This window comes from Ornithorhynchus anatinus, chromosome 1, assembly GCF_004115215.2.
Source record: "Ornithorhynchus anatinus isolate Pmale09 chromosome 1, mOrnAna1.pri.v4, whole genome shotgun sequence".
In the NCBI taxonomy this organism is placed as follows: Eukaryota; Metazoa; Chordata; class Mammalia; order Monotremata; family Ornithorhynchidae; genus Ornithorhynchus; species Ornithorhynchus anatinus.
Genome location: NC_041728.1, coordinates 119,064,266 through 119,089,708, shown reverse-complemented (window position 1 = coordinate 119,089,708; position 25,443 = coordinate 119,064,266). Strand labels below are relative to the sequence as shown.

Below are 25,443 nucleotides of genomic sequence, written 5' to 3'. Positions count from 1 at the left end.
CTTCAGTGTTCTGCACACGATAAATGCTCAAAAACTACCAGCTCAAAAACTACCACTGACTGACTTCAGAAGGGTTAGTAAAAATAATAATAGTGGTAAGTGTTAAGCACTTACTATGTGTCAGGCACTGTACTAAGCGCTGGAGGATATTCAAGCAAATTGGGTTGGATACAATCCCTGTCCCACATGGGGCTTCACAGTCTTAATTCCCATTTTACACATGAGGTAATTGGTAATTTAGTCACAGAGAAGTGACATGCCTTGCCCAAGATCACACACAGCACACAAGTTGCAGAGCTGCTATTAGAATCCTTCTGACTTCCAGGCTCATGGTCCATCCAATAGGCTTGGGAGTCAGAGGTCGTGAGTTCTAATCTCGGCTCCGCCACTTAGCTGTGCGACTTTGGGCCAGTTACTTGACTTCCCTGTGCCTCGGGTACCTCATCTGTAAAATGGGGATTAAGACTGTGAGCCCCACATTGGACAACCTGATTACCTTGTATCTACCCCAGCTCTTAGAACAGCGCTTAACAAATACTATCATTTTTTTTCCTCCTGTGTGTGATACAGCGTGGGTTAAGGAATGTGTACAAAGGTACGGAGGTTGCAGTAGAGTGTGTGGACCGAGTTCTTGAGAAGTGGGAGAGGAGTGAAGGGAAAGTTTTGAAAGTTGTGGTCATACAGGATAAGTTAAACTAGAAATCACTTAGAAATTGGGAACTAAAATAATCAGAAAAGCAACTAACAATTGTAATCTCAATAGAGAAGACACCAAAGGTGCATGTATCCTGAAAAAACAGGTGCACTGAGTTCTACAAAGTCAAGTAGGGTGTGGAAAGGATCAACTAAGAATTGTCATTTTTAAAATCTTATAACACCACAACTAGGAAATGCCTATTGAAGCTTAGAGGGGGCAAGTTCCAGATAAATATAAGGAAATACTCCAGATCTGAGCTCACTATGGGCAGAGAACGTGTCTTTGAACTCTGCTGTACTGGATTCTCCCAAATGCTTAGTACTGTGCTCTACACACAGTAAGTGCTCAATAAATACCATCGATGATGATGTAATGCTTTCACATAGTAGATGGAATAAATGGTATGTCTATGGAACACAACTGCATAAAATTTAGAAACAGAAAATAGTAAATTCAAGAAAAGTTGGGATTAATCTATGGGTGGAAAGTCCATGAAGCAGCGTGGCTCAGTGGAAAGAGCCCGGGCTTGGGAGCCAGAGGCCATGGGTTCAAATCCTGGCTCTACCACTTGTTAGCTGTGTGATTGTGGGCAAGTCACTTCACTTCTCTGTGCCTCAGTTACCTCATCTGTAAAATGGGGATTAAGACTGTGAGCCTCATGTGGGACAATCTGATTACCCTGTATCTACCCCAGCGCTTAGAACAGTGCTCTGTACATAGTAAGTGCTTAACAAATACCAACATTATTCTTATTATTATTATTATTATCATTAATACCCAAGAGAAATGGTAGGGATGTTAGAACGTAAAAGCATGTTGTCCTGGAAGGTAATCATTTAGTATCCTATGGTGCTACAGACTATTTGCTTTACCCAGAATAAAAATTTTTACATTAAAAAGCACTGTCCATTGGTGTGCTTGTACAGCGAAGCAACATGGCTTAGTGGAAAGAGCACAGGCCTGGGAATCCAACCTGATTAGCTTGTATCTACCCCAGTGCTTTGAACAGTGCCTGGCACATAGTAAGCACTTCACAAATACATTTGAAAAAAAAAGAGAGAGAAAGATTTCCCTCTGGGCTGTGTGCTTGTTTTGGGCAGGGAATGTGTCTGTTAAATGTTATATTGCCTCTCCCAAGCACTTAGTACAGTGCTCTGCACATAGTAAGCAATAAATGATTGACTGCTTGACAAATAGCGAGTGTTTAACAAATACCATCATACCATCATTATTATGGCAACACCAATCCACATCTCATTTCCTGTCCACATTTAAACATCAGGTAAAAGTGTGAATAAGAAAGTGAAAATTGGGAAAGATTTAAGGTGGCCAAGAGAGGGAGCTGGGGAAGGATGCGCTGAGTCAGTCAATCATATTTATTGCGTGCTTACAGTGTGCAAAGCTTTGGACTAAGCGCTTCGGGAAAGTACAATACAACAATAAACAGACACGTTCCCTGGCTACAATAAGTTTACGGTCTAGAAAGTGGCCTAGGGGAAAGCACAGACCTGAGAGTCAGAGGACCTGGGTTCTAACTGCAGCTCTGCCAATCGCCTGCTCTGTGACTTTGGGCAAGTCACCTAACTTCTCTGTGCGTCACCTAACTTCTCTGTGCCTGTTTCCTCAACTCTAAAATGAAGATTAAATGACCATTCTCCTTCCTCCTAAGCCTGGGAACCCTATGTGGGACAGGGACTGTGTCCAACCTGATTCACTTGTATCAACCCTTGCATCAACTTGTATCAACAGTGCTTCAAACACAGTAAGCTCATAACAAACACTGTTTTAAAAAATGTGTAATGCTGGGAAAGAGATTAGAAATCTATAGACCTCATGTTCATATAGCAGGACTTCCCTTAGAAACAAGATCACAGATTTTGGGTGCTCTGTAGAACTACAGAATACTGTATATTCCGAATTTTATTTGAGAAAGTAGATGGAATACTGATTTTCTATTTTTAAAAATTTCAGGAAAGTGATCTTCAGTTTCATATTAAACATGCCCAGGAATAACTATGTGATATAAGTCATAAACCAAATATTTGCACTGAGTATCTTAAGTGTCTTGTTTACTACAAGCAAACATAATAGCTATCAATATATTCCTTTACTGCTTCCTCTGTCATGTGCGAGTCAAGAGGTTAATAAGACACTTGTAGCTAAGAAAACAGTTAGAAAAGGTCATGCTACAGACACACAGAAACTTACAATATCTCACTGTCTGTGACAGACTCCACAGCCCATCTAACCCCAAGAATTTTCTAAGAAAAAGCTACAGCACATCCCATTGTTCCGGAACCAGAAGTACGCAGCATGTAAACAATATAATCTTTATAATCTTTTTTACTAACTACGCAAATATCTAATTCTATTGAAGGGGCCTGAAGCAAACACAGATAAAGAACAAATGGGTGGCATGGGGGAATGGCATGAAGTCTTGGAGAACTATGTTTGCTCCCAAGGCTTCAATTACCCTCCCTAGGCAGATGTTTCCAAAACTATATCTCCGGCCCTGACGTCACTTCTTCCCTGCAGTCTTGCATTTCCCCCTGCCTTTAAGACAGAGTTACTTGGTTGTGTAACTTGAGTTATTTGGATTAAACAGTTCTAAAACCGAACTCTTTATCATCGCACCGAAACCCTGTCCTTCACTGGTTTTCCCCCATTACTGTACACAACACCACTATCCTCCCTGTCTCACAAGCCTGTAACCTTGGCATCGTCCTTGATTCAACTCTCTCATTCCACCTACGAATTAAATGTCTCACCAAATACTCTTGGTTCTACTTTCTCAACATTGCCAAAATCCGCTCTTACCTGTCCATCATTTGTTCAATCGTATTTATGAAGCGCTCACAGGGGATATAGACATTAAGATCCAAACTGCTACATGCTGATCCACATACTTTTCCTATCCTGCCCTGACTACTGTACCTTCCTCCTCTCTGACCTCCTGGTCTCCTGTCTCTCCCCACTCTAATCCATACCTCACTCTACTGCATGGATCCTCTATTAACAAAAACGTTTAGTCCACGTCTCTACACTCATCAAGAATTTCCGATTGGCTGCTCAACCACCTCCACATTAAACAGAAACTCCTTACCATTGGCTATAAAGCACTCAATCCTTCCTCACTTTACTAATGTCCTACTACAGCCCAGCCCGCACATTTCAGCTTACTCACAGTGCCCTGATCTCGTCTATCTCCTGACCAATCCCTTTCCCATGCCCTCTCCCTAACCTCTAACTCCCTCCCCCTCTATATACTCCAGACCACCACTCTCTCCAACTTCAAAGCACAATTATGAGAACCAGTGTGACTTAGTGGATAGAGCACAGGCCTGGGAGTCAGAGGACATGGGTTCTAATCCCAGCTCCGCCAAGTGTCTGCTATGTGACCTTGGCCAAATCTCTTTGCCTCAGTTACCTCATCTATAAAATGGGGGTTAAGGCTGTGAGTCCACGTTGGACAACCTCAATACCTCGTATCTATCCCACTGCTTAGAACAGTGCTTGGCACATAGTAAGCGCTTAAGAAATACCATAAATTATTATTATTATCTTGCCCACAGGGCCTTCCCTGATTAAGCCTTCTTTCCCCAGCTCACTCTCCCTTCCACGTCACCTATGCACTTGGCTTTGTGACCTTTGGATATTTGATATTTGCTCCATCCCTAACCCCAGAGAATTTATGTACATATCTTTAAATTATTTACTAAATTGCTCATTTACTTACATTAACGTCTGCCTCATTAACTCATTCATTCAACCATATTTATTTATTGAGTGCTTACTCTTACTCTGTGTAAAGTACTGTACTAAGAGCTTGGGAGAGTACAATACAGCAACAGCTGCTGTAAGCTCATTATGGGCAGGGAACAGGACTGCTTATGATCTTGTACTGTACTTCCTCAAGTGCTTGGAACAGTGCTCTGCACATAGTAAGCGCTCAATAAATACCATTAATTCATTCAATAGTATTGATTGAATGCTTACTATGTGCAGAGCACTGTACTAAGCATTTGGGATGTATAATTCGGCAACAGATAGAGACAATCCCTGCCCAATAACAGGCTCACAGTCTAAATGGGGGAGACAGACAGCAAAGCAAAACAGAACAAAACAAAACAAGACAACATCATCAAGATAAAGAGAATCATGACGGAGCAGAGGGAAAGGAGGATCTCAGTCTGGGATTGACTGACTGAAGTTGGTTTTGAAATTGAGGGCTCTGATTATACAATATGCTTATATAATATGTTATGGAGTTCCTTAAAAAAATTTCTCCAGCTTTCATTCCTTTACCATTCAATAACATGATTGCAACACAACCTTAAAATAGAAATTCTATTAACTATTCCTTTGTGTGTGGGGGGGTGGGGGCAATATCTGTTAAGTGCTTACTATTTGCAAGGCACTGTACTAAGCACTGGGGTATATACAAGCTAATCACATCCAAGTCCCAAATGGGGTTCACAGTATTAAACTCCATTTTAAAGATGAAGTAACTGAGGCACAGAAAAGTTAAGTGACTTTCACAGAGAAGGACAGGGCTGGAGCAGGGTTTGGAACCCAGGTTCTTCTGACTCCCAGGCCCATAATCTATCCATTAGACCAAGCTATATCTCCAATCCTCAATATCCCCCATTATCTTGTCCATGAATTAACTTTTTTTGAGGCAAGAGGAGTTGTTTAGTACAATTTTAGCTAGATGGATGAGATTCTCTGCAAATTATATTTTCATACTGATTTTTTAAAATGAAACATCTGTTTCTGTAACAGAATATCTCTCACCAGGGGAAAACCTTAAAGTTTCTTTTTAGTTCAGTGTTAGTAATAATAATAATGATGGTATTTGTTAAGTGCTTACTATGTGCCAAGTATTGTACAAGGTGCTGGGGTGAATACAAGCAAAGAATACTCAATGGTATTTACTGAGCAACTTATATCCCGGCTAGACTACTGTGTCAGCCTTCTCTCTGACCTCCCTTCCTCCTCTCTCGCCCCGCTCCGGTCTATTCTTCACTCCGCTGCCCGGCTCATCTTCCTGCAGAAACGATCTGGGCATGTCACTCCCCTTCTTAAACAACTCCAGTGGTTGCCTATCGACCTCCGCTCCAAACAAAAACTCCTCACTCTAGGCTTCAAGGCTCTCCATCACCTTGCCCCTTCCTACCTCTCCTCCCTTCTCTCTTTCTACCGCCCACCCCGCACGCTCCGCTCCTCTGCCGCCCACCTCCTCGCCGTCCCTCGGTCTCGCCTATCCCGCCGTCGACCCCTGGGTCACGTCCTCCCGCGGTCCTGGAACGCCCTCCCTCCTCACCTCCGCCAAACTGATTCTCTTTCCCTCTTCAAAACCTTACTTAAAAATCACCTCCTCCAAGAGGCCTTCCCAGACTGAGCTCCTCTTCCCCCTCTACTCCCTCTGCCATCCCCCCTTTACCTCTCCGCAGCTAAAGCCTCATTTTCCCCTTTTCCCTCTGCTCCTCCACCTCTCCCTTCCCATCCCCACAGCACTGTACCCGTCCGCTCAACTGTATATATTTTCCTTACCCTATTTATTTTGTTAATGAATTGTACATCGCCTTGATTCTATTTAGTTGCCATTGTTTTTATGAGATGTTCTTCCCCTTGACGCTGTTTAGTGCCATTGTTCTTGTCTGTCCGTCTCCCCCGATTAGACTGTAAGCCCGTCAAACGGCAGGGACTGTCTCTATCTGTTGCCGACTTGTTCATCCCAAGCGCTTAGTACAGTGCTCTGCACATAGTAGGCGCTCAATAAATACTATTGAATGAATGAATTATGATAATAAACTTACCATGAGCCAAGCACTGTGCTAAGTGTTGGGGTAGGTACAATGCAATCAGATCAGACACAGTCCCTGTCACATTGAGGCTCACAGATTAGGGGGGGAAGGAGAACAGGTGGTTAATCTCTATTTTACAGATAAAGAAAATGAAGCCCAAAATCACAGAGCAAGCAAGTAGCAGCGCTGGGATCAGAAAACAAGTCTCCTGACTCCCAGTGCTCGGCTCTCCTCTACACTATGCACTTGGGAGAATAAAATAGAGTCTACAATAGGAATATTATTATATTAAATTATTTATATTATATTAAATATTAATTCAGAAGACAAAGAAGCAGCATAATTCCTTTTACACTGGTAAAACAATCTATTGAGCTTTTAAGGAGACATGTTTAAAGTGTCAGTTTTCTCTTTCATTTAGTACTTTGGGATATTTGAGACCTGTCACTGAAGTTGATCAAGAAAGAAACTACATCTTCAGAGGATTTCTGTTCACTCTCCAACATGCAGTACCATTTTAAGTTTAGTATCACACTCATTTCTCTTATAACGGGAATGACATTCTTGACGAATCCTGCAGTAAAGAAAACATGCCTCTTGACTGATCTCAGGCACAAGCACACAACTGTTTCTTCCTAAATCTCATCAAGTTCTATCCATAAAGATGACCACTGTAGGAAGAATGTTCCCTCATTCCCCAGGGATCCTTCCAAAATAGAGTGAAAGTATGCCTTAAGAAAGAATTGTGTGAACTCCTTTCCAAGTTCTTCACTGATAGGTGCACTTGGAGCTGTTTTTTAAGAAAAGTGATATTGTAAATGAAGTCCTTGGAACACAATAAGCTCTTAACAAGTACCATAATCATTATTATTATTATTATAAAAGAAGGTCCAATATTGAAAAGGAGAGGGTCCCTTTAAATGTTTCTTAATCAAGGGTACTTATTGGGCTCTTACTGTGTCCAGAATACAGTACTAAGTTCGTGGGAGAGTACAATATAACAGAGCTGGAAGTCACTCTACCTGCCCATAAGAAGCATACACTCTATAGAGGGAAAAAGACATTAAAATAAATTTTGGATATGTAAATAAAATGCTGTGGGGTTGAGAGTGGGGCAAAACGTAAACGTACACAATTTATCAAGTGCTTAAAGAGTATAGAACCAAGTGCACAGGTACACAAAAAAAAAGGGAGTAGCGGATATGAATACTTAGTCTGTGAAGACCTTTTGGAGACATGATTTTAATAAAGCTTTGACAGCAGGGAAAGTGCTGGTGAAGGGTGAGGGAGTTCCAGGTCAGAGGAAGGACACAGACATGGGGTAGGCGGTAAGATAGACGAGATTGAGGTACAGTGAGTAAGTTGGCACTGGAGGATTGAAGTGTGCACACCGGGTTGCATTAGGAAATCAGTGAAGAACGTAGGAGGGGACAAGTTGACTGAAAGGCAAGAGAAGGAGCCTGCAAAAGAAACTGCTAAGAAGGAGCTGTAGTAGGTAGAAGACATGATGGAGGGGGTCAAGGAGAACTGGAGGAGAGGAAGTACAGGCAGCTCATGAAAAAGACTCACTCAAGAAATTTGGAGGAGTGGTAGGAGATGGGACAATACCTGAAGGGAGCCGTGGAGTCGAGGGAAGGTTTTTTTGGGTTTTTTTTTAGGATGGGGATACATTTCCCTCTCAGAGTCTCACCTGCAGAATTTCCAGTACTCTACCAGTCTTGACTAGTGGAGGGAGAGTCAAGCAGAGGCAGACCTATTCCATACATAGCTTGGACAGTGCCTAGAGAGTGGAAGGCAATCTGCTACAAGTCAAAACTTACCTGTGCTAGGCAGCAGCAGCACGGGAGAGAGTCAAGGGTGGAGATTCAAATTTACTGTGCAGAAGGAGGCAATGGTAAGCCACTTCCATATTTTTACCAAAAAAACTCTATGGACACACTACCAGAACAATTGCAGGTGGAGGAGGGGCATTCTGGGAGAGATGTGTCCATGGCATTGCTATGGGTCGGACACGACTAGACGGCATAAGACAAGGGGATACATGAGCATGTTGGAAATGGAGGGCCACTGGAAAGTAAATGAGTGAAGACTGTGACCACAGAGGGAAAAAGAGATGGGGCAAGTGTTTTAATAAGGTGTGAAGGGATGGGGTCAGAGGTGCATGTGGAGGGGTTAGATTTTAAGGGGAGACAGGAAATCTCCTCTTGAGATACTGCTGAAAAAGATGGAAGAGTCAAAGAAGAGGGCAGGAAGAGGGAGGGACTGGAGAGGAGCAGGGGAGATTTTAGGGGAATCATATCTGATGGTTTCAGTTTTACCAATAAAGTATGTGGTCCTATCATCAGGGGAAAGAGATGGGGGGGCAGGGGTTTAGGGAGTTGGGGACAAGGGGCTTGAGGAGGGAGTTACACATCTGAAACAACTAGTGTGGGCAGTTGGCATAAGAGTCATTAGGTCTGGAGAAATACTGTTGCTTGGTGGAAGAGAGTGAAAGGTTGAAGCAGGTGTAGATGAATTTCTGATGGACATGGTTGGCCTAGAGCCTGGAATTCAGCCAGCAGCAGAAAATTACTTAGAAAAGTTTATAACATTGTACTAAAACCATGATCTGGGTGGTCATTTAATGGTGATGGTCCCTTGTCAGTTACTGACGTTCAAAGAGTGTGCTAAATCACTATTGCAGCACAGGACAGGAGCAATGAGCCTCTCATACTTCTATTTTCCTAACAGCTGTTTCCAAATGGAGAGTTTCTGAAGTCGAATCTGCCTAGTGGTTTGCAGCCCAATCCGTTAATCAATGGTATTTGAGAGTTTACTGTGTGCAGCACACAAAATGTTTGGAAGAACACACTACAAGAGAATTGGTAGACACGATACCCTCCCAAAATAAGCCTACAGTCTAGAAGGGGAGACAGACATTAATATAAATAATTTATAATGTATAATTTTTAGATGTGCACGTAAGTGCACTGGGGCTGAGGGTGGGGCAAAAAACAAAGACCAAAAGGTCACAGATCTAAGTGCAGATCCAAGATCATAAATTCATTCATTCACTCATTCAATCGTATTTATCGAGCACTTACTGTGTGCAGAGTACTGTACTAAGAGCTTGGAAAGTACAATTAGGCAACAGATAGAGACAATCCCTACCCAACAAGGGGCTCACAGATCCGAGCCCAGAGTTGGATCAGGATTATGCAACAGGGCTGAGACTACTCCCAGGAGACAGCAGCATTGACAACCACCTAAAAGAATGAATGGCTCATGATGCTGACTGGTGGGGAGCAGAAAATTTGGCGCTTGGTTTGCAGGAGGAGAAGCAGTGTGGCTTAGTGGATGAGTATGGGCCTGGGAGTCAGAAGGATCTGGGTTCTAATCCCGACTCCACTACTTGCCTGTTGTGTGACCTTGGGCAAGTCACTTCACTTTTCTGTGTCAGTTACCCGCTGCCTCAGTGACCTCATCTGTAAAATGGAGTTTAAGACTGTGAGCCCAATAATAATAACAATAATAATAGTAATAATTATATGATGATGGTATTTGTTAAGCGCTTAATATGTGCCAAGCACTGTTCTAAACCCTGGGGTAGATTCATGGTTATCAGGTTGACTCAGGTGGGGCTCACAGGCTTAATCCCCGTTTCACATAAGGTAATTGAGGCACTGAAAAGTTAAGTGACTTGCCCAAAGTAACACAGCTGACAAGTGGTGGAGTCGGAATTAGAACCCACAACCTCTGACTCCCAAGCCCGTGCTCTTTCCCCAGGGACCATGTCCAACACCATCTGCTTGTAATCTCCCACCCAGCATTTGCCTGGCACATAGTAAGCACTTACATACCACAATTATTATCATCATTATTATTATGAGGAAGCAGAAGTGTGGGGGAGAGAATGTAGAGATTTACATAGCAGAAGCCCCTATTGGAACGACAATTCTATTCCTCAAACTGCTCCTTCCTCTCCATCCTTCCCACTCCTAGCCTGGATAGAGTATGGGCCTGGGAGTCAGAAGAATCTGGGTTCTAATCCCAGCTTTGCCACTTTTCTGCTGTGACTTTGGGCAAGCACGTCAACTTCTCTGTGCCTCAATTACCTGATCTGTAAAATGGAGATTAAGGCTTGAGCACCAAGTGGGACATGGACTGTGTTCAATATACATATCTTGTGTGTACCCCAGCACATAGTACAATGCCTGACCCATAGTAAGCACTTAAAAATACCATTTTTTTAACACAAAAAAGAGCTGTTAATTTCTGGGTGCCAATATCCCTTATCCTTCCAAGCAACAGTAGTGTAACAGTATTTACTAAGCGCTTCCTTTGTACAAAACACTGCAGTAGCTGTGAATGTACTCATACCTCCTTCGGCATTTGTGTACATATGTACTCAACTATTTATTTTGACCTTGCTAAAAATTGTTTTGTCTCTCCCATTAGAGCATAAGCTCCTTGAGATCAGGAAAAGAGTCACTTCATTGCTCTCTATTTTATTCTGAACTGCAACAATTGGGCGTTCAAAACTATTATTACCACTGGACTGAGCATTATGCCACTAAAATGGGGAGATCAACAAAATAAAAATAGCAACACAAGTCCAGGGTTGACTCAAATACATTCTCCCACTCTTCTAGGGATAGAAAGCTCAGTGAGTTTTTCCAAGAGAGAAGTAATCAGTTTGTCCCAGAAGGTGAAGAGGAATCAATCAATCAGTGGTATTTATTGAGTGCTTATTATGTGCAAAGCATTGCACTAAGCACTTGGGAGAGTACAATACAACAGAATTAAGTGGACACATTCCCTGTGCATAATGAGTTTACGGTCTAGAGGGGAAGAGAGACATTATAAATAATTTACAGTAATAATTTAAAGAAAGAAGTAGTGACAGTTTGGGGTTTGTATTGCGCCCCCAACAGTGGGAGGAGAAAGGAAGGGAAAAGATTACTCATTATTTGGGTGTCCAATAGTCAGGGCCATTAGAATGCATGGTAGAGGTTCTACCCTAATGCTTCAGTGATCTGGCAAAAAAAGGATCACTTTTTTAGGACAGAATCAGGAAAATAACTCACACAGTTTTAATGGGAAAATAAAACCAAAGTCTTATTTTACCTCAAAGTTGCTCAAAAAGTACGAGCTTTTTGAGGTCACAAAGGAAGTATTTAGTGTACCCTGAAGTATGAATCTACCAAGTGATATACCATTAGCTTGAAGAAACGATGAAGCCTCCAATGCCTATCTCCCCCTCTAGATTGTAAGCTCCTTATGGGCCAGAAACGTGTCTGCAAATTCTGCTATACTGTGCTCTCCCAAGCACTCAGTACCGCGCTCTGCACATTTGTAAAACTACAAAGACCTTTCTCTGGAATGAAAAAAGACCTTTGCTTCTTCCCTTCCCTTCTCCTTTTCCAAGCATTTCAGTTTGCCAAATAGCAAATCGGAGGGTTTTTTATTTTGCAAATGGCTTAAGTGCTCAATATGGGCTAGGCACTATACTAAGCACTAGAGTTGATACAAGCTAATTGGGTTGCACATAGTCTGTGTCCCACATAGGGCTCACAGTCTTAATCCCATTTTACATAAGAAGTAACTGAGGCACAGAAGTTAAGTGACTTGCCCAAGGACACACAGCAGACAAGTGGTGGAGCCAGAATTAGAACCCAGGCCCTGACTCCCACGCCCCTGCTCTTTCCTGTCATATTTATTGAGTGTTTCCTGTGTGCAGAGCACTGTACTAAGCAGGTAGGAGAGTACACTATAACGACAAACAGACACATTCCCTGCACACAACAAGATTACAGTATAGAGGGGGGAGACAGACACCACACTGCTTTGCCATGGTTTTTAAAACTTCCATGGATAAACTAAACTGATAGGAAGAATATTGTCCGTGTATAATACAGATAGGATTATTTGGACACGCCTTGAATTTTTCAGGCACAACTCACAAGGGTCAGCAACTGTTGGCAATAACGTCATCTATGAAAATGAGCACCACTATTGTGAGGGAATTCAACAATCCTTTTAAGGTTTCTTTTTTTTTTTTTAAGAAATATCCAGATTGATAACGTCTTTCCACTTAGATCTTGACTTTGTTTCCTCTTCTGCTTTTCAAGGAAGTAACAGCTGCACAATTCAAGTTTGCATAAAAGGTGGATTTTAGATCACTTCCTCCCTTTTACACTTAAAATAAAAAGTGAGCACCCACTAAAGTATTAGTGCCCAGGCTAGCATTACTTCTCTCTGTTAGAACAATACTACTTTAATAGCATCAAGTTCTGTTTTTTAAGAGGGAAAGGGTCATGCTTGAAAAATTTATCTTTCCTGTTATAAGTCTGTGCAGATGTTATGTAGTACATATCTAATGCTTAAGTTATAACGAATAACAAAGCTCCCTTAGTAATTTAATTAGGCAACAAGTTTCAACAGTTCTGGTTTTCTCTAGAAATAAAGAAATACTTTTACTATAGACTAAAATAAGTCATTTTCTTGGAAAACTCCAGAGGCATTTATGCAAGTCCTGCTATGACTACCCTACATTTTTTGGTGTTACAATTAGAATGGGCCACTGTGCCAAGTTCTACACAGCTGAGATCTATTGGGTAACTTCAGGATCCAAAACAAGCAATATAAATGATTGCTTATGTTCATTCCCCCCTATTTTTTTTGGTGATCCCACAGACATCCCCAGAGACTCCATCCTTGGCAACATAGATAACAATTCAATGCACTAGAAGAAGCTAGATCGTAACCATTTAGAATTCATTATTCCTAAAAGCCTATACTTTTGAAAGAAGGGCTAAAACAAAAGTACAGAGTATACTGAATAAAGCATAAATTAATCCACTGATATTGCAAACACCTAAAAAAGCCTTATTTTTCTGGAAAGAAATAAGTATTTTAAAATGCAAGCTTAGATACTTACTGGAGAGAAGTCTCCACCATTTCAGTTTTCTGAGACAATGTGTTCTCTTGTGAGAATTAAAAAAAATTCAGAATGCTTTCCTGAAAAATGTCACAAGATCTGAAGAACAAGAAAGAAAAAAGAACACTATGAATTATCAAGACAGGTTCACAAGAATGACTGTAATCTTTACTTCACGTGCCACAGATGCTGACTAAAAAATTATGTTGGGTCTTTTTGTGGCCTGTGCAATTTTAAGACATGGACATAAACAATCTTCAGTAAAGTTGATTGTTCTTTCTACAGATCTGTGTAATAGAAGCAGAAAAACTCAATCAATGGTCCCTCCTTCTCCCTTCCTGACTCACTTCCTTTCATCTCTTTCTGTCACCCTTTTCTTTACACAACTCTTATGGGGATCACTCTGCTCATCTGAGCAAAGTGACCCTTTGTTTCTCTGCCTTCATCCCCTGTTCCTGCAATCCTTTTTTTTTCTTCTGTCTTATTTTTTGCCTTGCAGACTCTTCCTCTCTCCCCACCACCCCCCCACCCATTGCTGTCCCTATTCCCATGCTGTTTCTGTCTGCTCCTCATCCTGGCCTTTTCCTCTCAGGCTGTCTCTCTGTTTATTTCTCTCTGTCTTATCCATCTTTCCCCACCAAGTGTTCCCTGAGATGCTCCACTCCTCTCTTCAGAACCTTCAGGAAAGTTTCCAGCCACTTTGGATGCCCAGTTTCATGTCCAAGTGGAGAGAGCATGGGCCTGAAAGTCACAAGGTTGTGGGTTCTAATCCCAGCTCCACCACTTGTCTGCTGTGCTGCTGTGTGACCTTGGGCAAGTCACTTCACTTTTCTGGGCTTCAGTTATCTGAACTGTAAAACTGGTATTGAGACTGTGAGCCCCACACTGGAACAGGGACTGTGCCCAACCCGATTTGCTCATATGGAACACAGAGCTTAAAAGAGTGTCTGGCACAGAGTAAGAGCTTAAATACACAATCAGTATTATCATTATTATACTAAATGCTGGGGTATCTGTTTATTATTATATTGAACTCTCCCAAGGGCTTAGTACACTGCTTTGCACACAGTAAACACTCAATAAGTACGATTGAATGGATAAATTCATTCATTCAATCGTATTTATTGAGCACGTTCTGCATGCAGAGCACTGTATTAAGCACTTGGAAAGTACAATTCAGCAACAAATAGAGACTATCCCTACCCGCAACAGGCTCAGTCTAGAAAGGGGGAGACAGACATCAAAACAAGTAAACACACATCAATAGCATCAATATAAACAAAAAGAATTATAGATAACTACACATCATTAATAAAATAAGTAGAATTATAAATATGTACATATATACACACAAATGCTGTGGGGCAGGGAGGAGGGTAAAGTAGAGGGAGTAAGTTGGAGAGATGGGGCTCATAGTTTAAGAGGGAGGGACAACAGGGACTGAATCCCCATTATACAAGAACACTGACAGCTAAAGTAAGAGACTTGTCCAAGGTCACTCAACCGGCAAGGGGCAGAACCCAGGTCCCCAGAATCCGAGGCTTTTTCCAGTAAGCCAAACTGCCCCTCCATTTGCTAATTCCAAATCCGATTTTAGACAAGTGGGTAAGAACACAAAATAATCCTCCAGTGCATCATTAGGTATGGAACTGTCATTAATGACTTTCCTCAGAGAAAAGGAAAAAAAAGTAAAATTCCATACTTTCCCAATATGAATTAAAATACATTTTTCTTATTTTCCTGTTCCAATTATCTTAAAAATCTTCCCCAGAACTGCAACTACTATATCGCTCAATTTTCAAGACTGACTAGAAGGTAATTGGAATTCAGCAGGAATTAAGTTGGAGAAAAACAAAAGAAGGGTGAGGTAGCTCGAAAACTTGAATGGGGTGTTTCAAGAACTGAAGGGCTATTAGGAACAACTAATGAACACCTCCACAGGGGAGTGTAATTGCTCAGTCGAGTAATTAAGGTTAAAAGGATTATCTGACATCTTTTGGATTTGATCTCCCTCCAAACTGCCTGGACCAGCTTGTCAGGGGAGTCTGGGGTCCAGTTATTTAATCACTCTGAGTAGCATTAAAATATACATAAGAACACCCATCTCGCAAAGTAATTCCTCATCAGAAAGCCCTTTGGAGAAATTTGAAATGCTACAAAAATGCTTACTACCAACAATAATAAGGAAGTTCGTTTACCCAAACAGGATATATTGTGTACAAGATATGCGCATATGAATTTAACTGTACTATTTCCCCTTTGCCTCCTGCCCAGACAGACCTGCTCTGTACATCACTCCAGACAAAAGGCAGGAGAAAAACTGTTGAACCTACTAAATTGAGGCTACAACATCCTGAGAGCCAGAGAATGTTATCCACAGGATAACCAAAATCTCCTTTCCTAAGTCTAATCACGCTATTGTTACTCTATTACTTATTACTAAATCAAACTCTATTCTCTATATCAAGGAGTAACAGAAACACAACAGGCCTAGATTTTATCTCTTTGAAAAAAAAAAAGAAGTAAAAGCAGGAGTCAGGTTGGCATTCTCCAAAGAGCAAGCAGTCCCCTGGACAAAGGGATAGGTCAGCGGTGTTCAGGGACAGTGATGTCCTCCTCCAGTTCCCCTGCAGCATCGCACCACACTGCACCCAATAACTTTCAGTAGTAACAGTAGTATTTATTAAGCGTATACTGTGTGCAGAGCCCTGTACTAAACACTGGGAGATAAAACACAGGTGGGGAATAGACCTGATCCCTGTCCCTTGTAGGGCTAATCTAAGTGGAGAGAAGGCAGACACATCAGGAGTGATGAACCATTAAAAAACAACTCAATGTGGGCTAGTGGATAGAGCATGGGCCAGGGAGTTTGAAGGACCTGAGTTAATAATAATGTTGGTATTTGTTAAGCGCTTACTATGTGCCGAGCACTGTTCTAAGCGCTGGGGTAGACATGGGAATCAGGTTGTCCCACGTGGGGCTCACAGTCTTCATCCCCATTTTACAGATGAGGTAACTGAGGCACCGAGAAGTTAAGTGACTTGTCCAAAGTCACACAGTTGACAAATGGCCGAGCCGGGATTTGAACCCCTGACCTCTGACTCCAAAGCCCGTGCTCTTTCCACTGAGCCACGCTGCTTCTCAATCCCAGCTCTAACCCCAGCTCTGCCACTTGGCCGCTGTGTGTCCTTGGGCAAGTCACTTCACTTTTCTGTGCCTCGATAACCTCTTCTGTAAAATGGGGATTAAGACTGTGAACCCCATGTGGGACAGGGCCTGTGTACAACCTGATTATCTTGTATCTACCCCAGCACTTAGTACAATGCCTGGCATATAGAAGGTATTTAACACATACTACAATTATTATTATGATCAAATTGACAACATTGTCTCAAAGGCTCAGTGGCAACAGAAGGGTCCGGGAGCTCATGGGAGCAGCTACTATCCCTGCCAGGAGTGGGGACCTTTGGAAGCAGAAGGGAAGGTGGCAAAAGCTGCATGGCCAAGTGGAAAGAGCCAGGGACTGGGAGTCAGAGGACCTGGGTTCTAGTCCTGGCTCTGCAATTTGTCTGCTCTGTGACCTTGGTCAAGTCACTTCACTTCTCTATACCTTTAAAATAGGGATTAAGACTGTGAGCCCTATGTGGGGCAGGGGCTTTGTTCAACCCAATTATCTTATATCTACCCCAGTGCTTAGTACAATGCCTGGGACATAGCAAGCACTTAAATACAACTTCTTAATGAATACCAGTTACCATGGTGCCTTTCTCAGCTGGGATGGTGGTTCTGGGAGCTCATGGGAGAGATTTCCAGGTTTTGTGGGTGAGGTGGGTGAGGTGAGGTGGAGGTGGGTGAGAGACCGAAGTCGTGTTCGTGGGCCTCAGCGATACCACTGGGCTGAGGCCCACACCGAAACTGAAAACCTGCAGTGCCAGAACCCACAGCCTGTCCTGACCATAAACCTCCAGATTAATCATAACACTGGTATTTCTTAAGCTCTTAACTTGTGCCACACACTGGATCCAGTTGGACACTCTGTCCCACACGGAGCTCACAGTCTCAATCCTCATTTTAGAGATGAAGTAACTGAGAAGTGAAGTGACATGCCCAAGGTCACACAGCAGACGTGTGGCAGAGGGGGAATTAGAACCCATCACCTTCTGGCTCCCAAGCCAGTGCTCTAGCCACTACACCAGAGACTGGTTACAGCTCTGGTGGCCCCAAACTGGAGGTACTACAGAGACAGTCACAAGCTAAGTCTCTTCAGCCTGGTCTTTTGGAATCCAGCAGGATGCCAGATTTAGCCTGTGGATCCAGTCAATCTGTATGGATCACCTGTCAAATACTAAGTACTATACCAGGCACACAGAAAGGGTCCAACAGTTCTGAAAAACTGCTCCCTGTCCTCAAAGGGTTTACAATTTAATGAGTGAGACTTAAAAAAACTCTTTATAGTGAAAGCAGAAGGAAGGATATAACAGGAAGTAGTGCAGATAAATTAGAATGAAGCAGATGATTAGATACTTGCCTGTAAACACACACATAAACACAGAAACTGAAAAAAAATACATGTGTCATCAAAGTAGGTTTCTGATCTCTTCTGTAGTAGGCTGCAGACTGATTCCATCTCTGAAGGTCACATCTCCTCCAAGAGGCCTTCCCCGATTAAGCCCTCTTTTACCCAGCTCACTCTCCCCTCCTGTGTCATCTACACACTTGGAACTGTGACCTTTGGACATCTGCCCCACTCCAACCCCACACTTATGTACATATCTTTAAATCAAATTATATTATAAATTATTTATTCATAAATGCCTGTCTCTCCCTCTAGACTGTAAGCTTGCTGTGGGCTGCTAAATTACCAGTCTGTCAAAAGGAGGCCTAATGGCCATAACTCACAAAACATCTGAAAGTGAAGCTGCAGAAGTTCTAACCAGCCTCAAAGACTTAACATTCTACAAATGAAACCCCACCCTGGATTTATTTCCTGGACTCTAAATAGTACACATCTTCAAATGATTGTTTCTCTGCCCTATTTTTTTTCCTGTAACAACAGCATCTGCCTAGAGCAGAAAAGATTTTGAAGTATTCTGGAGCACTCATCAACAAAGTTCATACAAAGGAGACTTCAAATATTTCACAATCTCACACACCAAAGTAGGTGGATCATCTCTCCAAGTTACAAGTAGCACTTCCAGCTGTTAGGTGACTTTAGAAAACTTTCAACCACAGCTCCAGTCCACCCAATTGCCCGACCTGAAGATGAGCTGCAACCTCCAGAGAGAGGGTGAAGCTGCTTTTGGTAAAGTGCTTACTGTGTGTCAATAACTGTACTGAGCACTGGAGTAGATACAAAAAAGATAATCAGGTTGAATGCACTCCGAGTGGATTGAGCACGGGCCAGGGAGTCAGAAGGATCTGGGTTGTGGGTTCTCTGGGCCTCAGTTACCTCATATGTAAAATGGGGATTAAAAGTGCGAGCCCCACGTTGGACCAGGACTGTGTTCAACCTAATTTGTATTTACCCCAGTGCTTAGAACAGTGCTTGGCACACAGTATGTGTTTAACAAGTACCACTGTTATAATGATTATCCTACATGGGGCTCAGTCTCGGAAGGAGGAAGGAGGATTTAATCCCCATTTTACAGATGACGAAACTGTGGCATAGAGAAGTTAAGTCATATGCCCAAGGTCACACAGCAAACAAGTGGCAGAACCGGGATTAAAAACCAGTTCCTCTGATTTCCAGGATGGTGTTCTTTCCACTGGACCACACTGCTTCTCACTAGGGTACCCTACTTTCAGAATAGACAGTAGTCCTATCCAACACCACCCCTGTATTTTCACACAGTGAGTCCAGAAAGTGAAGATCATAGCATTAAATTCAAAGTTGCCCATATTGACAAAGATAGAAAGCTGGGCTGTCCAAGAGAGAAGTACTGAGGAGCAGTTCTAACTTACATGCAATTTACAGTTTGCCTAGCATGCCTGTTAAAGGATATATGGTTTGGTTCGGTGAAATAAAAGATTCCATCCTTTGACATCTTATTACCATGAGCATATGTCAGTTCTCATAACCATATAAAACAAGAACAATTTAAAGAATTCTAACTTTTCCTCTTTTACCCATCCATCCCTTTCCCACCACATCCCTAGGAACATAGAAAAGGCAGCAAAGGCATTGAAGAAATCATCAGAGCTTGCCTTTGGCCCTCTCTGTTACCATTCCTATTGCTAACACCTTGGTGAAAGCTTGTCAGAGGAAACACGACAAGAGGTGGAGATGGAAAATACCTGGATGGAAAAAGATGCCTTCCCAAAAAGCCTTTAAATGTATTTGTGACTAGAGACTAACAAGTGGCGAATAGATCCCTTTCTATTTATTAAGGCATTTGCCTTACATAATGTTTTATTTTACTGTTTAAATAAGGGGTGTGGTGAATGTAAGTGATTATGGAAGCCTTTAAAATGCAATTGGCAGGGCTAGAAATGCAAGGAATTCTGAGCAGCTCTACTCTCAGTAACTCCCCACCCACTGAGGCTGGCTGGAAATACCGACAGGCAATAAGCACTTTGCACACAGTAAGAGCTCAGTAAATATGAATGAATAATGATCCTACGTGAAACTCACCTTCAGATGTCCATCCTAATATACCACTGACCCCTTGCCCACATCCTCACTCAGGGCTGGAACTCCCTACCCCTTTATATCTGACAGACCACTACTCTTCCCTATCTTCAAAGCCTTCCTAAAGTCACATCTCCTCCAAGAGGCATTCCCAGACTAAGCTCTTTATTTCCACCTATCTATTCTCCCCTCTGACTCGACTATGGACCTGTAGGCATAACATTTTGATATTCACCTCAGATGTACAAATATTTTACAATTTCCCCTATTATTATCTTTATTATTATTATTATTATTATTATTATTATGCTTTGTTTAGTTCTTACTTAGCACTGTTCTTAAGTGTCAGGTTAGATACAAGTTAATCAGGTCAGACACAGTCCCTGTCCCACACAGGTCTCATGCTTTTATCCCCATTTTACAGATGAGGTAACTGAGGCACAGAGAAGTTAAGCAACTTGCCCAAGGTCAACATATGGCAGAGCCAGGATTTGAACACACATCCTTCTGACTCCTAGGCCTGTGCTCTATCCACTAGGCCACGCTGCTTCTAAACATAAACACAGCTAGCATATCACTGAACTGAATCAAAAAAGTACATACACAGGAAATGTCTGTGTTCAATAGTTTCGTTCAGTTATCTCAGCCAATTCTGGTTTGCGCAAGTAAGCCCACTTTCAATGTGAACAACATTTAAATTAATGAGTGAGTGTAGGACAAAGAGCCCAGCCTGCTTCATAAACACTAACATTAGTTAGTGAAGGGAAGCAGCATGGCATAGTGGATAGAGCATGGGGCTGGGAGTCACAAGGTTATGGGTTCTAATACCAGCTCTGCCACTTATCTTGACTTGGGATAAATCGCTTAACTTCTCTTTGCCTCAGTTACCTCAGCTGTAAAGTCAGGATTGAGACTGTGAGTACCATGTGGGACAGGGACTGTATCCAACCCAATTTGCTTGTAACCCCCAGTGCTTAATACAGTGCCTGACACATGGTGATTTAAAAAAAAAACACATTATTATTAGTAGTAGATTATTTAGTAGTAGAAACTCTAGATTTTTGGTGTGCTGCAAATATTATTTCTTATCAATAATAAATTATGGCTCTTCCTCAAACATGCTGCTACAAGTTTTTCCTACCTACTACAAGGTCTTATAACTTTGGAGTTCACTTCAATCTGCTTTTGAAACACTAATCCAAGATAATCAATTAAATAGCAAACAATAATTACTACGCAAAAGATATTATCATTTTGCAAGTTTTGACTGACTCCTTGTAGCTCATTATGGGCAGGGAATGTGTTCACTAATTCTGTTGTTATTGTGCTCTCCCAAGTGCTTAGAACAGTGCTGTTACACAGTAAGCACTCAATAAATACTATTGATTGATTGGCTATAGAAAGGAAAGGAATGCTGCTTTTTCCATTATCCACATTTTGGGGTAGAGATTTTTAATAGGGAACACTAAGAATAAAAGCTATCTAGACACAGGTAAAACATTGATATAACAAGTCACAGAAAGCATTACTTTTTCAAAAATACTCATTTTAATAAGAGGGAAAGAACCAAATGGTTCAATGATCATAAAGTTGCCCCATGATCCTATAAATGAATTAATGACATGAACTTTGGTTAGCTATGCTTGTGTAACTTTATCTCTGAGGAAAAAAATCAAATGTACTACGCCAGCCAAAACTGGCTTTGAAACTCTCCTTCCTTAGTTCCACCTAAATATTTTAACAAGTCAATAAAGAGCACCTTAAATATTAACAAAAAGATTTGTCCAAAATATGAATAAACAAACGATGAATCAGTATCAGTGTATTGGCCTAAGACTTTTGTGATTATAACTTGGACTACTCAAACTGGTTTTAGAGAAGCAGCGTGGCTCAGTGGAAACAGCCCGGGCTTGGGAGTCAGAGGTCATGGGTTCGAAGCCCGGCTCTTCCACTTGTCAGCTGTGTGACTGTGGGCAAGTCACTTCACTTCTCTGTGCCTCAGTTACCTCATCTGGAAAATGGGGATTAACTGTGAGCCTCACATGGGACAACCTGATTACCCTGTATCTACCCCAGCGCTTAGAACAGTGCTCTGCACATAGTAAGCGCTTAACAAATACCAACATTATTATTATTATTAACTTCTCTGGGCCTCAGTTCACTCATCTGTAAAATGGGGATTAAGACTGTGAGCCTCACGTGAGACAACCTGATTTCCCTGTATCTACCCCAGCGCTTAGAACAGTGCTCTGCACATAGTAAGCGCTTAAATACCACATTATTATTATTTTGTCAATATTGGAACAAACTGCTTCCCTGTGATTAGCCCATAGTAAGCCCTTAAAACACTATGGTTACTGTTGAATTTTACCCAGGTATTTTCCAGGAATAGGCATTTCCCACGGTAAAGCAAGCAGGCACCAAAATGTCTCCTTTCCTCATCATTCATTCATTCAATAGTATTTATTGAGCACTTCCTATTTGCAGAGCACTGTACTAAGCACTTGAATGTACAAATCGGTAACAGATAGAGACAGTCCCTGCTCTTTGACGGGCTTACAGTCTAATCGGGGGAGACGGACAGACAAGAACACCACACTACTTTCCTAGATGGCAAGGATCACAGCTACCAATGCAATATTGTATTGCATTCTACCAAATGCTAAAGTACAGTGCTCTGCACACAGTGTTTAATTAATATAACTTACTCTCTCTTCCCTGCACCTCGCAACTTGAAACATTATTTATTTCAAAGGACATGGCAGCGACCTAGAGAGTTCTTTACAGCAGATACCCCATTTTAAAAGTCATCAAACATAGATGCACATGCTTCCAGGAACGACAACATCTGAAAATGACCACAACCATGGTGCCCTCATTTTGGAAACTTTAGACATGCGGTTAAGGTAGTATAACCCAATGACCAGTCTGCCCCTTGCTTTATTGGGTTGATTATTGATTACTATATTGATTCCTCCCCAGTTCCTCTCTCCTCCTGTCCCTTATTCAACTCTCCCAACTTTCCCAGCAGTATCTCAAGAGATCTCCCATTTCCTCTCAAAATCTCTCCCATCCACTTGAGCCTCCAACTCCATCCCTTCGCTTTATCAAAACACTCGGCCCCTCCCTTAATCCCTCCCTGACCATCTTCAACTGTTTACTGTGGTTTCTTTTCCCACCCTTCCCTATCTCCCATCCATTCATTCATTCATTCAATAGTATTTATTGAGGGCTTACTAAGTGCAGAGCACTGTACTAAGCACTTGGAATGAACAAGTCGGCAACAGACAGAGACAGTCCCTGCCATCTGACGGGCTTACAGTCTAATCGGGGGAGACCGACAAACAAGAACAATGGCAATAAATAGAGTCAAGGGGAAGAACATCTCGTAAAAACAATGGCAACTAAATAGAATCAAGGCGATGTACATTTCATTAACAAAATAAATAGGGTAATGAAAATATCCATCTGTCTGCCCCTCTAAAACTGTAAACAAGCTCCCTATGGGCAGGGATTATGTCTGATCATTTTATTGTATTGTTCTCTATTGTTATTGGAGAAGCAGCGTGGCTCAGTGGAAAGAGCATGGGCTTTGGAGTCAGGGCTCATGAGTTCGAATCCCAGCTCTGCCACTTGTCGGCTGTGTGACTGTGGGCAAGTCACTTAACTTCTCTGTGCCTCAGTTCCCTCATCTGTAAAATGGGGATTAAGACTGTGAGCCCCACGTGGGACAACCTGATTCCCCTATGTCTACCCCAGCGCTTAGAACAGTGCTCGGCACATAGTCAGCACTTAACAAATACCAACATTATTATTATTATTATTCTCTCCCAATCCAACTGACTAATTCACTAACCTAAAAAATCCTTTCCTTCATCCCATAGCTTCCTCCAGTTATCGCCCCATCTCCCACCTACCAGTCCTCTCCTCAACCCCTTCCAATTTGGCTTCCATCCCCTTCATTCCACAGAAACCACCCTCTCAAAGATCACCAACAATAATAGTAAAAATAATAATTACAGTACTTTTTAAGCACTTACCATGTTCTTTACACCATATGCCAAGCACTGTTCTAAGTGCTAGGGCAGATACAAGGTAATCAGGTTGGACACAGTTGCTGTCCCATATGGGGCTCACACTCTTAATCCCCATTTTACAGATGAGGTAACTGAGGCCCATGGAAGTGAACATGAGGTAACTGAGGCCCATGGAAGTGAACTGAATTGCTCAAGATCACAGAGTAGACATGTGGTGGAATCACGATTAAAACCCGGGTCCTACTGACACCCAGGCCCGTGCTCTATCCACTAAGCCATGTTGCTTCTCTTATGATCTTCTTGCTAACCTCAATGGCCTCTTCTCCATCCTACTTCTCCTCCACCTCCTTCAATTGCATCCTTCAATTAAGCCCTCTTTCCCTGCCTCTCTGTCTCTTCTGCATAATCTTTGCACTGGATTCTGTATCTTTTGGGCACTCTGTAATTAACCCACACTCAGCCTAAAAGCAGTTATGTGTGCATATCCATAAATTAATGTCTGTCTCAAGCAGCGTGGCTCAGTGAGAATTAGCATGGCTCAGTGGAAAGAGCATGGGTTTAAGAATCAGGGGTCATGGGTTCTAATCCCGGCTCCACCACCTGTCAGCTGTGTGACTTTGGGCAAGTCACAACTTCTTGGTGCCTCAGTTACCTCATCTGTAAAATGGGAATTAAGACTGTGAGCCTCACGTGGGACAACCTGATGACCCTTTATCTACCCCAGAGCTTAGAACAGTGCTTGGCATATAATAAGTGCTTAACAAATACCAACATTATTATTAATAAATACAACTGAATGAATTATGTAGATGAGGGACCTGGGGCACAGAGAAGTTAAAACAAATATGACTGAATTATTGAATGAATTATTCAGATGAGGTAACTGAGGCACAGAGAAGTTAAATGACTTGCCTAAAATCACATAGCAGGGAAGTGGTGGAGGTGGGATTAAAACCCAAGTCAATCGGCCATTCATCAGTCAATCAATCATATTTATTGAGTGCTTACTGTGTGCAGAGCACTGTACTAAGCACTTTGGAGAGTACAATATAACAATTAGCAGACACATTCACTGCCGACAACAAGCTTACAGTCTAGAGGGGGAGACAGATATTAATATAAAGAGATTACAGATATGTATATAAATTACATTGATCACCCCATCTCCAAACCCCGCAGTACCAGCTCTCCCAGGAGTCAATTTGGGCTAAATCATAATGAGTGTCGAGACAGGTACAGGCCTCCACCCTCACTGGGATCTGTCTAATTTTAGGGGTAAGGCTTGCCCAATGGTAGAACTATTCTGCTTCATTTCTGGTTCAGAGGATACCGGAAAGGCTGGCTGGCTGCATCTG

General features: G+C 42.1%; 1 protein-coding gene across 1 annotated transcript in view; it reads right to left on the bottom strand.

Moving 5' to 3' along the window:
- The window catches only part of PIK3CB (phosphatidylinositol-4,5-bisphosphate 3-kinase catalytic subunit beta), a 198,494-nt gene that overhangs the window by 123,542 nt on the left and 49,509 nt on the right, over nucleotides 1-25,443 (bottom strand). The window contains exon 2 of the mRNA XM_029067136.2: nucleotides 13,424-13,522. The gene's annotated coding sequence lies outside the window, so the exon portion shown is untranslated. The remainder of the gene's footprint in view (nucleotides 1-13,423; nucleotides 13,523-25,443) is intronic.